We start from the raw sequence: 15129 nt of genomic DNA, 5'->3' as shown, positions 1-15129 counted from the left end.
AATCACTAATAGTAGATAGTAACAAAACAGGTGTTACTGGTTCAAATAACGTCATTTATTACTGTGATTGTAACAAAATAGAATGTACTGTAAGGGTTTTCCTGTGGTGAAGTAGAGGCGGACCAAAATGCAGCGTGGCGGTTATTCATGTTCTTTAATGAAGGAACTATATATGAAATAACTAACAAAACAATAAATGTGCGAAAACCAAAAACAGTCCTATTTGGTGCAAACACAGAGACAGGAACAATCACCCACAAAACCCAACACAAAACAGGCTACCTAAATATGGTTCCCAATCAGAGACAATGACTAACACCTGCCTCTGATTGAGAACCATATCAGGCCAAACATAGAAATAGACAAACCAGACACACAACATAGAATGCCCACCCAGCTCACGTCCTGACCAACACTAAAACAAGGAAAACACATACGAACGACGGTCAGAACGTGACATGTACTGGTTTATTAGAGTGATTTAACAAAATGAGTTGTTGAGGCAATGTCTGGCTGACAAGCTGAGTCATCGTAGTGTAATTAATATAGGCCAATCACATCATCTGCCTCTTTGAATCGCACGTAGATTCCTGTCGGCAAGGGATATTTGCGTTGAATAGCACAAACAACACATGGAGGCAAGACCCTCCGTGCTTGATTGATACAATTTGTAAAATATATGCAGAGTGCCAGGTCTCTCTCCATTCAAAGACATCAGTATCAAGCTGTCTGTCAGTCTGGACTTCATCACATCATCTTGCAAGTCTCCATGTACTGGCTCCATACATGTTTCTGTGAACCCATACACAGATAGTCAATCATCTATTGTCAATGGCAGTTAGGATAGGTAATATCTGATACACGAACAGGTACTTTGTTGAAGGTTGAACAGGTCATTTAACCTCTCTGTGCACCGAACCCGTTAGCGGGATTAAATTCGACAACATACTGTGATTGCGACATAAATAGTCATATTAAACATTCATGAAAATACAAGTGTCTCACATGGTTTCGAAAGCCTAGAATCTTGCTAATCCAACTGCGTTGTCAGATTTTTAAAATGATTTATTGCGAAAGAATACACTGCGATTATCTGAGCACAGACCCCATATCAAACTACTTATTCAACCAGCACTTGCGTAACAAAATCATAGATTGCATTGAAATAAATGGTTTACCTTTGAAGATCTTGCTCTGGTTGCAATCGCAAGGCTCATTGTTACACAATGAATGGTCTTTTGTTCGGTTAAATCCATTTTTTATAGCCTAACACAAAACATTTTGTGAACGCTTATCTTGTTGAATTTCGTGTCATTCAATTTTCGATGTAACATCCAACGTAAAATAGACAGACTTTCCCTGACTTTATCCAGTCATGTTTGCAATCAACTGTTTGTTTGTAACACAACCAAACTTGATGGGTCATTTTGCGGGACGTATTGACCCGGAAAAAACGATTGGAAGACAACAAGTGACGAGCTCATTGTGCACCAATTATATGACCACTGTCTCGTTGATTGACTGTATTTTAACCCAATGACCACTGATCGTCTTGAAATCTAGCTGGGTAGATAGCCAATGAGCAGAGGTAAACGGCAATATCCCATGGTTCTTTGCTAGTCATTTTTTTATGCGCATGGCCTTATTTCTATTACAGATATTGGATGACTGTTATTCATAATCCATTCACCCAGCTCAATGTAACATCGATAGGTTCCCTATACCCATTGTGAGATTGCTACAACAAAGCCTATGAATGAAAGTTTACAACGTAGGTGCACGGGTCGAGAGAAATTTGAGTAATCAAGGTGACAGACGTTGCCCCATTCAATACCGCCTTGCACAATCTTCCCTGCATCTAGCTGATCTAGGGTGTAATCATTAGTCCAACATTTGCAAACAGGAGTTTCTATTGGACAAATTCAGGTATGTTCATACATGTTTCGTTCTGTTTGTTTTCCGTTTAAGAAATGTTTTTCAACAGAATGATCACACGCAAACACAGTTCACTTTCATAGCAGCCAGATCGTTGTATAAATCCTTCTCGCAACTACGCGCTCTCATCCTCTCCCTTTTCCCCGTTGCATGTGGACTTCAGTGCACAAGTCAACAGCAACATAGCTACTAGAACTAACACATTAGTAAACCCGCTACAATCATGCAGTACAGTGTACAGATAGCAAGAAGTTTAACAGTTACACCGGTGGCAATAAATTAATAACATAAAAAGCTTACCTTGACTTGGAAGAGTTCCAGTGTTGGATAGTCATATCCAGCTAGGTAACATAGCATCCCTCTCTGTTTGAGCTGGGTGTTTGAGTAGTAAAAATGAAAAATATACTCTATAATTTGTTTGGTTATCTCTGTCTTGCTTCTCCTTTATTTTTGAAGAAATTAATTTATTAAAAACTGTTCAAAAAGCTTCTTTCCGTCTCTTTGAGTCAACTACTCACCATATTTTATACACTGTAGTGCTAGTTAGCTGTAGTTTATGCTTTCAGTACTAGATTCATTCTCTGAAATTTTGATTTGGTGGTCAACATGTCAGTTCATGCAGCAAGATCTCTGATAGGTTGAAGGATGTCCTCCGGAAGTTTTCATAATTACTGTGTGAGCCTATTGAAGGGGGTGAGAACCAAGAGCCTCCTAGGTTTTATATTGAAGTCAAAGTATCAAGAGGAGGACGGAAGCTAGCTGTCTTACGGCTACACCATGGTGCTACCGTAGAGTGCTGCTGAGGCTACTGTAGACCTTAATTGCAAAACAGTGTGTTTTAATCAATTATTTGGTGACGTGAATATATTTTGTATAGTTTTATCTCAAAAGGATCACTTTTTTAATGTTTCACTACTTTCATTTTTAATAAATTCATTGAGGAGGATGGTCCTCCCCTTCCACCTCTGAGGAGCCTCCACTGGTATAATTACACTTCTGATATTTACAGGGTAGCTGAGGTGTTTATTAACCACTGTATAATGTGACAATGTGTAATGTAGAATGGGAGACTTCTACTCTGGGATTCTCAGTGAGTGTGGTTACATGCACACAATAATGTGATTATTGTGGATAGTCTGATTAACATAATAGTTTGATTAAAACGTTTACATGCTTTGCAAGAAAAAAAAAATCCCTAATAATCCTGTTTACATGGACACATCTGAAATCAGGCTACCTGATAACTGAAAATCGTAAATCAAAATAAACATTCCACCACAGCGAACATGTTACTTTTGGGGAGCATATTTGATTCTGAGTTCGGATGTATACAGTTTGTATGTGAAAACCACTTCTAAGATGCATACATTCAGTGTTCCGAACACACTTCACTCATGGTAAAGTGGAAGGCTCGCTTGGCTGGTGCTAGCACATCCACAGATCAAATACACCACTGGAACAGCAATTAAGGTGTTTACCTATTCATTCAAAAAATTGCTCAGAAACCCAGGTTTTACTCAATGTACGCTTACTTCAATTTTTACCTTATGCCGATTAAGATAAGCAGAGTAAGGTGTTTACATGGCTATTGCATAATCTGCCTACTGCCATAATCAGTTTAATATCAAATTATTAGTGTGCATTTAAATGTATTCAATGTCTTCATGTTATCTTGATAACACTATGTGATAGTAGACCTTATCACGGCTCTGGGCTGAAGTTGACCCAGGCATATATCTAGGATCATCTTCCCTTCCCACAATCCTAACCTTAACCATTAATGGGGATAATGCAAAACTGACCCATGACTAGTGTTTTGGGGAAACTTCACCCTACACCTTATTGACGCAATGGCCATGAGCGTTCAGTATCACAACTAAGGAGGTAGCAAGCTATTTTGAAGTCAACGGAAAATCGTGAAAAACTTGAATTCAGGAAGCCAGCATATTGGGGATGTATGTGAAACCACAATAAGAAGCTAATTTTAATACACCAAAGGCAATGTCTTATTCTCTTACCAAATTTAAAGATGCACTATACAGAAATGGCTCTGCCATTTCCTGGTTGATAAAATTCTAATAGTTGGCTAATTTCAGTTTATGTGAGAACACAGGCAAGTATAGTGTAGACAATCATTGTACCATCTAAAAATCTGTGAAATATACACTACATTATCAAAAGTATGCAAACACCTACAAGTCAAAGATCTCATTCCAAAATCGTGGGCATTAATATGAAGTTGGTCCCCCCTTTGCTGATATAACAGCCTCCACTCTTCTGGGAAGGCTTTCCACTAGATGTTGGAACATTGCTGCGGGGACTTGCTTCCATTCAGCCACAAGAGCATTAGTGAGGTCGGGCACTGATGGTGGGCGATAAGCCCTGGCTCGTAGTCGGAGTTCCAAATCATCCCAATGGTGTTTGATGGGGTTGAGGTCAACAAACCATTTCTGTATGGACCTCACTTTGTGCACATTGACATGTTGAAACAGGAAAGGGCCTTCCCCAAACTTTTGCCACAAAGTTGGAAGCACAGAATCATCTAAAATGTAATTGTATGCTGTAGCATTAAGATGTCCCTTCACTGTAACGAAGGGGCCTAGCCAAAAGCATGAAAAATAGCTCTAGACCATTATTCATCCTCCCCCACACGTTACAGTTGACACTACTCATTAGGGCAGGTAGCGTTCTCCTGGCATATGCTAAACCCAGATTCATCCATTGTACTGCCAGATGGTGAAGCGTGATTCCACACTCTAGAGAATGTGTTTCCATTGCTCCAGAGTCCAATGGCGGCGAGCTTACACCACTCCAGCCGACGATTGACATTGGTGAACAACTTAGGCTTGCGTGCGGCATGCTCGGCCAAGGAAACCCATTTCATGAAGCTCCCGACAAACAGTTATTGTGCTGAGATTGCTACCAAGGGCAGGTTGGAACTCGGTAATGAGTGTTGCAACTGAGCACAGATGATTTTTATGTGCTACGCGCTTGCACACTTTGCGGTCCCGTTCTGTGATTTGTGTGGCCTACCACTTCGCGGCTGAGTCGTTGTTGCTCCTAGATGTTTTGACCTCACAATAACAGCACTTAGAGTTGACGAACTGACTTGTAGGAATGGTGGCATCCTATGACTGTGCCATGTTGAAAGCCACTAAGCTCTTCAGTAAGGCCATTCTACAGCCAATGTTTGTCAATGAAGATTGCATGGCTGTATGCTCAATTTTATACACCTATCAGCAACGACTGTGGCTGAAATAGCCAAATCCACTAATTTGAAGGGGTGTCCACATTCTTTTGTATATATAGTGCATTTTCCATAACCAAAAATATTTTCTTTTCACCTGTTTAAAGCTGGTGTACAAAACCAAAAGTAAAAGATGCAAAAATGAAACTTAAGAACGGGAAGCATAGAAATAGCATACATGGAACAGATCTACAGCTTCCTCAGTATTTGAATAAATCTTTCCAACACGCACAAACACACCAGGCAGAAGGAAATTACAATCCCGAGAGATCATTCAAAAACATGGCTTTTCAATTAAGAAAATGTGTCTACTGTCAGAAACAACTACTCCTCTATACTACACCCTTCTTTCCTCCCAACCATCCTCTCTCTACCTCTCTCCAGTCTCTACCTCTTTCCCCTTTTCACCCCATCTCTCTCTCTCTCTCTCTCTCTCTCTCTCTCTCTCTCTCTCATTGTATGTATGATGGCATGTTGATGTTAATGTCTTTGGCTGCTGCTCTACTCCAAGTCTGGGCCGATTGCATTGCTGTCTTGTCAGCCGCCTCACCAATCAATCAAGCTTCGCTGTGAGTGTGTCTATGTATCACATTTACACATTTACATTTAAGTCATTTAGCAGACGCTCTTATCCAGAGCGACTTACAAATTGGTGCATTCACTAGTGTTTGTGTGTTTATTTGTGCGTCAGTGTGTTTGGAGACTCCATTAAAGCTTATCATATTCCAGCGCAGTGAACCTGGTGCCTTGGGATACCAACTCTTCGAACGGTGGAACATGGTGTGTGTAATCCATTTAACAGACCCTGGGGTTTTGGGAAAAATAGGTTTCCCAGTGCCAATCCCAGAACCCAGAGCGCCGGAGCGTGGTGTCGTGCTGTTGGCTGTACACATGATTAAAGTAAAAGGATTTACAAGCTGACAAATAATTTCCCTGGGGTTTTCTTGTTTCTTTTGCCTGTTAAAAGTATTGATTTGCTTTTAAGGTTTGACTGACTGTGTTGTAGAGATGGGAGTACTTTAGTATCACAGTCAAGTCAAGATTCACACATTCTAGGCAGGTCTGTGCAGATTACATTTCCTTGAAAAGGCCCTGGAGAAGTGTTTAACTTGTCAAGAGCCATGTCAATAACGATCTAGCCATGTTATACTGTGTCTCAAAGTTTCCTGGTATTGTTGTTTGAAGCTCTATAATTTGTATTATGTTGCAGGATGGATGTGTAGCATTTTATCATACCTTCACATCACACAGCTAAAGTACAAATAAATCTGCACCTTGGGTATCAGATCATAGAGCACATATAAGCATATCATATGTGCTTATTACGAGTCTTGATCATGTGCTTGAAGTAAAGTGTTACCAAGTTTTATTTTCCTCTTAACTTCTTACCATGGCTTTTGCTGACCCCAGCATTGCTCTGAAAGGGGATGAGCAGGGTGTGTATGTGTGTGTGAGTGTGCAGTGTGTGTGTAGTACTGAGCTCTCAGTCAGAACATACAGTATCTCCTATGGCAACCTGGCCTGAGGCTGACAACTGTGATTGAAGCCATTTTGGAAAAGATACACACACTGTTCTGCCCCCTGGCAGTACCAGCAAGGCAGACAGAAACACAACAGAGATAGGAATGGTTGGTTGTGCCAAAATTACAGTTGGTTTGCAGTTAGTTTTGAAACATTAACTTCTCAACATTTGGGTTGCTTATTTTGAGGGTCACAATCGCAGGGTGTAAAGTCCACAAACTATTATCACTGAAATGGAGATTGTGGAATGCTGAAAGCAACAACAGAACAGCGAGTGTTGATACATTTGTTACATTGTGAGATGTTGTGAGGATTCTAAGTACTGCATGAAACAGCTGACTCAACATTCCTTTAGCAGCAGCAAGTGTTCTCATATTTCCCACTGACACTTCTGCTCATTGATGAAACGAGTGTGTGAATTGTGTATGCGTCATTGTGTGTAAATTCTGTGTGTACTATCTGGGTCACATTAATCTTTGACTGTCTTAGTTGTTTTTAGTTTGGTGTGTATGGATGACGGTCATCAGTATACTGTTTTCGGTAAAATGGGACCCAGGGTGATTTTTCCTTAACTTAAACTGTAACCTCCTTTAGAGTCCACTTTTTCAACTACATTTAACCTATGTAGGATGCAAACCACAATCATTCAGTATACAGCATCACTGAGCTATTAAGGGTGAATGACCAGTGTGGCTTGGACCAGCAACCCTGCGGTCAAAGGGCAGGCTCACAACAACCTTGACATGATATGTTTGAGTGGGCTATGAACTACTTTGGGGGAAAAGTTTGTTTATTCTGTTTATAGTGACAAATGACTGTAAGACTGACAGTTTGACTATAACCTGTCCACTTTAGTGTGTGTTTGTGTGTGTGTTTGGTTCAGATATTGATTAGAGCTGTTCTCCTGTCTAAACTAACTGACTGAATGACTACCAGTCCACCCACATTGTTTCCCTGTGGCACTATTTTTCAGCTTTCAACAAAACGTGTGTGTAGGTAGGGCTGTGGCGTTCATGAAATGTTGTCAGCTGGTTATTGTCATGGAAATGACTACCGGTCTCATGGTAATTGGCCGTTAATTAACATAAACATGTTTAGCATCTCTACGCCACCACGCATACAAGCCGCTGATGCATGCCTTTGGAACGGTAACATTTTCCAGATATAAGTTTCTAATTTTTATTGCAAGTTATAGCATACGGTTTGTTAGCTAGAAAACGTTAGCTTGCTGGCACGTTAACTAACGTTACATGTATGATCTGTGTTGTAATATTCTAATCAGAAATCCATTTGCATTGCTGGTTAAAGCCTAATGTTAGCTAGTTAACGTTGAACCTAGTATGTTAGCTTTACCTGCATATTCCACTCCTACTATTCCCTCCGTCGGAATATAATGGCACCGGTGGAGCTGGCTGCCGTATTACTGGCTCCTAACCAACTGTGCTATTTTGTTTGTTTTTCCGCATCGTTTGTAACTCATTTTGTACATAATGTTGCTGCTTCCGTCTCTTATGACCGAAGAGAGCTTCAGGACATCAGAACAGCGATTACTCACCTTGAACTGGACTAAGATTTTTTCTTTAATGAATCCGACGTGAAGGATATACTGCTTTGTCAAGACAAGGCCCAAATCCCATCATCAGCGTGAAGAAAATGGGGAGTAGGACGGGGTGCCTTGTAAGAATTCGCCGCCGAGTAGGTAAATCACCACTTCCCTCCGTCTAATTTTCCAACGTGCAATCATTCATAAAACAACCTGGACAATCTACGATTAAGACTATCGTACCAACAGGACATTAACCAGTTATGCATTAGGGGGCGCTATTAAATTTTTTGGATGAAAAACGTTCCCGTTTTAAACAAGATATTTTGTCACGAAAAGATGCTCGACTATGCATATAATTGACAGCTTTGGAAAGAAAACACTCTGACGTTTCCAAAACTGCAAAGATATTGTCTGTGAGTGCCACAGAACTAATGCTACAGGCGAAACTAAGATGACATTTCATACAGGAAGTGCGCCAGATTTTGAATGCGCTGTGTTCCAATGTCTCCTTATATGGCTGTGAATGCGCCAGGAATGAGCTTACACTTTCTGTCGTTTCCCCAAGGTGTCTGCAGCATTGTGACGTATTTGTAGGCAAATCATTGGAAGATTGACCTTAAGAGACTACATCTACCAGGTGGCCGCTTGGGGTCCTCCGTTGCAATTATTGCGTAATCTCCAGCTGCGTGTATTTTTAGTTTGCTTCGAGGAGAATCACAGCTGCCACAAATGATTTATCATCAAATAGATATGTGAAAAACACCTTGAGGATTGATTCTAAACAATGTTTGCCATGTTTCTGTTTATATATTGGAGTTATGGCATTTTCCGATTTTTTTCTTAGCCAAACGTGATGAACAAAACGGAGCGATTTCTCCTACACAAGTAATCTTTTTGGAAAAACTGAACATTTGCTATCTAACTGAGAGTCTCCTCATTGAAAACATCTGAAGTTCTTCAAAGGTAAATTATTTAATTGGGTTGCTTTTCTTATTTTTGTGAAAATGTTGCCTGCTGCCAGCACAGCCTAGTATAGCATTATGCTATGCTAAACTTACACAAATGCTTGTCTAGCGTTGGCTGTAACGCATATTTTGAAAATCTGAGATGACAGTGTTGTTAACTAAAGGCTAAGCTTGTGTTTGAATATATTTATTTCATTTCATTTGAGATTTTCATGAATAGGAAACGTTGCGTTATGGTAATGTGCTTGAGGCTATGATTACGCTCCCGGATCCGGGATTGCTCGTCGCTAGAGGTTAACAACTGTAATATCTTGTGTGGCTGAACGACTACACGGATCGTATAGAGCTGGCTGGCTTCTCTGTGCATCGGGAGGACAGAGCAGCTATGTCTGGTAAGACGAGGGGCGGGGGTGTGTGTCAATTTGTCAATAACTGCTGGTGCGCATTGTCTAATATTAAAGAAGTCTCGAGGTATTGCTCGCCTGAGGTAGAACACCTCATGATAAGCTGTAGACCACACTATCTACCATGAGAGTTCAAATCTATATTATTCATAGCCATTTATATACCACCAGAGACCGATGCTTGAACTTAGAGCGCACTCAACGAGATGTATAAGGCCATAAGCAAACAACAAAATGCTATTCCAGAAGGAGGCACTTATAGTGGCTGGGGATTTTAATGCAGGCAAATTAAATCTGTTTGCCTTAATTTCTACCAGCATGTTACATGTGCAACCAGAGGAAAAAAACTTCTAGACCACCTTTACTCCACACACAGAGACACATACAAACTTCTCCCTCGCCCTCCATTTGGCAAATCTGACCATAACTCTATCCTTCTGATTCCTGCTTACAAGCAAAAACTAAAGCACAAAGTACCAGTGACTCGCTCAATACAAAAGTGGTCAGATGATGTGGATGCTATGCTACAGGACTGTTTTGCTAGCACAGACTGAAATATGTTCCGGAATTCATCCAATGGCATTGAGGAGTATACCACCTCAGTCACCAGCTTCATCAATAAGTGCGTTGACGACGTCTTCCCCAACGTGACCGTATGTACATTTCCCAACCAGAAGCCACGGATTACAGTTAACATCCACACAGAGCTAAAGGCTAGAGCTGCCGCTTTCAAGGAGTGGGACACTAATCCGAACACTTATAAGAAATCCGCTATGCCTTCAGATGAACCATCAAACAGGCAAAGCGTCAATACAGGACTAAGATTGAATCCTACTATACCGGCTCTGGTGCTCGTTGGATGTGGCAGGGCTTGCAAACTATTGCGGACTACAAAAGGAAACCCGCCCGCGAGCTGCCCAGTGACGCAAGCCTACCAGACAAGCTAAATGCCTTTTATGCTTGCTTTGAGGCACGCAACACTAAAGCATGCATGAGAGCACCAGCTGTTCCTGATGTCTGTGTGATCATGCTCTCTCGCCGATGTGAGGAAGACCTTTAAACAGATAAACATTCACAAGGCCGCAGGGCCAGATGGATTACCAGGACGTGTACTAAAAGCATGGGCGGACCAACTGGCAAATATCTTCACTGACATTTTCAACCTCTCCCATACTGAGTCTGTAAAACCTACATGTTTCAAACAGACCACCAGAGTCCCTGTGCCCAAGAAAACGAAGGTAAGCTGCCTAAATTATTACCGCCCCGTAGAACTCACGTCGGTAGCCATGAAGTGCTTAGAAAGACTGTTCATGGCTCACAACATCATCATCATGCTGGAAAACGTAAATTCTCAACACTGGGGCCCCTCAAGTATTCGTGCTTAGTCCCCTCCTGTACAACTGAACAGGCCCCCATTAACATCGACATGGCTGAAGTGGGCCGGGTTGAGAATTTCAAGTTCCTTGGTGTCCACATCACCCACAAACTATCATGGTCCAAACACACCAAAAACAGTTGTGAAGAGGGCACGACAACCCATTTTCTCCTTCACGAGACTGAAAAGATTTGGCATGGGTCCCCAGATCCTCAAAAAGTTCTACAGGTGCCCCATCGAGAGCATCCTGACCAGTTGCATCACCGCCTGATATGGCCTGATAACTGCTCGGCATCTGACCATAAGGCCGTAAGGGTAGTGCGTACGGCCCAGTGCATCACTGGTACCAAGCTTCCTGACATCAAGGCCTAATATACTAGGTGGTGTCAGAGGAAGTTGTCAAAAATTGTGAAAGGGAAACCTTAGTAATCAAAGCATACAGTACCAGTCAAAAGTCTGGACACATCTACTCATTCAAGGGTTTTTCAAGGGTTATTTTTACTACTACTACTGCAGAATAATAGCGAAGACATCAAAACTATGAAATAACACATATGGTAACCAAAAAAAGTGTTAAACAAATCAAAATATATTTTATATTTGAGAATCTTCAAAGTAGCAACGATTTGCCTTGATGTCAGCTTTGTACACTCTTGGCATTCTCTCAACCAGCTTCACCTGGAATGCTTTTCCAACAGTCTTGAAGGAGTTCCCACACATGTTGAGCACTTCTTGACTGCTTTCCTTTACTCTGCGGTCAAACTCATCCAAAACCATCTCAATTGGGTTGAGGTCAGGTGATTGTGGAGGCCAGGTCATCTGATGCAGCACTCCATCACTCTACTGCTTGATCAAATAGCCCTCACACAGTTTAAAAACAAATGATAAACAAATATCGCTGCAGAATGCTGTAGTAGCCATGCTAGTTAAGTGTGCCTTGAATTCTAAACAAATCACTGACAGTGTCACCAGCAAAGCACTCCCACACCATCACACCTGCTCCTCCATGCTTCACGGTGGAAACCACACATGCGGAGATCATCCGTTCACCTACTCTGTGTCTCACAAAGACACCATGGTTAGAACCAAAAATCTCAAATTTGGACTCATCAGATCAAAGGACAGATTTCCACTGGCCTAATGTCCATTGCTCATGTTTCTTTGCCCAAGCAAGTCTCTTCTTATTATTGGTGTCCTTTAGTAGTGGTTTCTTCGCAGCAATTCGACCATGAAGGCCTGATTCACGCAGTCTCCTCTGAACAGTTGATGTTGAGATGTGTCTGTTACTTGAACTCTGTGAAGCATTTATTTGGGCTGCAATCTGAGGTGCAGTTAACTCTAATGAACTTATCCTCTGCAGCAGAGTTTTGCAATTATGCTGTGGGACTTAGTTAGAGCACTGATTATGCTTTTGGATCCCAAGGCGCTTCTGTGTCTCCAACTGACAATGAATGGGCAACATAAAGCTAAATAGAAACAGATAAATTGTACAAGACTGTTGTTACTAAGGTTTTTATTCTAAGAGAAACTTAGACTACAAATAGGATGTGGAAATGTTAGGATTATTTTGTTCTTACTGTAGTACTGTAGTCTACTCCCGACCGGTCATGTTGTACAACCCCTGAGTGGCGCAGCAGTCTAAGACACTGCATCGCAGTGCCAGCTGTGTGTAAACAGATGCTAGTTCAATACGCGTGCCGGTCTCGACTGGGAGACCCATGAGATGACTGTAGGTTTTTGGTTTCTCTCCCTCTCAAAAAATAAATAAATAATTCTAAATAACAAACTGGCTATATTTACAAATTATTAACAATGTCTTACCCCATGTTCAAGAATGTCCTTTTTCTCACTCAAATCATCTCCAAAATATTGTTATTTTTTAAACAAAGCTTTTATTATTATTATTATTAATTTAGAATTATATAAAAGCAACTTGGATATTCTCACAGATATATTATTAACCCTGTTATTTGCTGGACAATATACATTGGTCTCCAGCTGTATCCACTGAAATAGTGGTGGGCGTGCGAGGTTCAAGTCACGAGGGCCCGGGGGCATGGGATGGGCCACAGAGCCACGCACAGAAGACATACCTGGCCCATGGGGAGGAGGAAGGGGGAAGGGGGGTGGACCCCCACCCCGCCCCACTGGGTAGCATAGAGCAACACTTTAAGGGGAATTGCACTAATAATGGCGCTGACTAGGGAAACATTTCTGCTGTTCTTAGTGTCAGTCTGCACGTTCAAACTAAAACAATGTAACTAATAATGCTGTGAAAAATGCCCCTTAAATATACATTTGGAGGGCAGATATTATTAAATATTAAAGCATTACACCTCTCACTAAAGGTGTCAGTCAAATATATACTTCAATCTGAAAAATGACATGAAAAGCACACATTTGTAAATCCCAAACTCTAAAACTAATTGGAAAGGTAGATACAGTTGAAGTCGGAAGTTTACATACACTTAGGTTGGAGTCATTAAAAATAAAAAATGTCTTGTTAACAAACTGTAGTTTGGCAAGTGCATGACAAGTAATTTTTCCAACAATTGTTTACAGACAGATTATTTCACTGTATCACAATTCCAGTGGGTCAGAGGTTTACATACACTAACTTGACTGTGCCTTCAAACAGCTTGGAAAATTCCAGATTATGATTCCATGTCTTTGGAAGCTTCTAATAGGCTAATTGACATAATTTGAGTCAATTGGAGGTGTACCTGTGGATATATTTCAAGGCCTACCTTCAAACTCAGTGCTTCTTTGCTTGACATCATGGGAAATCAAAATAAATCAGCCATGACCTCAGAAAATAATTGTAGACCTCCACAAGTCTGGTTCATCCTTGGGAGCAATTTGCAAGCATTTGAAGGTACCACGTTCATCTGTACAAACAATGGTACGCAAATATAAACACCATGGGACCACACACTCAGGAAGGAGACGCGTTCTGTCTCCTAGAGATGAACGTACTTTGACGCGAAAAGTGCAAATCAATCCCATAACAGCAAAGGACCTTGTGAAGATGCTGGAGAAAACAGGTACAAAGGTATCTATATCCACAGTATCCACAGAGTCCTATATCGACATAACCTGAAAGGCCGCTCAGCAAGGAAGGTGCCACTGCTCCAAAACCTCCATAAAAAAGTCAGACTATGGTTTGCAACTGCACATGGGGACAAAGATCGTACTTTTTGGAGAGATGTCCTCTGGTCTGAAAAAAAATAGAAGTGTTTGGCCATAATGACCATCGTTATGTTTCGAGGAAAAAGGGAGAGGCTTGCAAGCCGAAGAACACCATCCCAACCATGAAGCACGGGGGTGGCAGCATCATGTTGTGGGGGTGCTTTGCTGCAGGAGGGACTGGTGCACTTCACTACCGTACATACATTTGGAAACTACGCTCACAGTATCCAGAATACTTAGCACCCTAACCACCTCTCATTCGGATTAGAAATGCAATATATATTTACGCGTAGCTGTCTTTCTCTGTTGTCTCTCTGTTGAAACCAATCGATCCGTCTATGGGTAAGTAGCTTGATGACCCTGCTGGTCATCTATAAACATGTGAACATCTTGGCCATGTACTGTTATAATCTCCACCCGGCAGAGCCTGAAGAGGACTGGCCACCCCTTATAGCCTGGTTCCTCTCTAGGTCTCTTCCTAGGTTTTTGCCTTTCTGGGGAGTTTTTCCTAGCCACCGTGCTCTACATCTGGGTTTCTGTATAGCACTTTGTGACATCGGAAGATGTAAAAAGGTCTTTATAAATACATTTGATTGATTTTAAGTGTGGGTGTGGGCTGCGGGGTTGAAGCTACGAACCAGCTGTATGGTGCTATAGCAAAAAACAAAACGTGCACACCTTGTGGAGTTTGGGAAACCCTGTGATAGAGGGACAATAAAGCATTAAGTAGCAGGCCATTAGCGACCTAACGGTCGTTAGTGAGTTGGGAACTACCAACGTACGTCCAAAGTGCATAAAAAGAGAATACCATGACTCAATGGTCACGTGGAAATTAACTGCGGTCATGACTCATGACTGCTGGTGTGGGTCAGTTCGTAATGTAATGAACATTTATTAATTTGCCCAAGTTTATCATAATACATGAACATAATGCATCAGTGATTCGT

Source organism: Oncorhynchus nerka, linkage group LG28, assembly GCF_034236695.1.
Source record: "Oncorhynchus nerka isolate Pitt River linkage group LG28, Oner_Uvic_2.0, whole genome shotgun sequence".
Classification (NCBI taxonomy): Eukaryota; Metazoa; Chordata; class Actinopteri; order Salmoniformes; family Salmonidae; genus Oncorhynchus; species Oncorhynchus nerka.
This window is presented reverse-complemented; position numbering follows the sequence as displayed.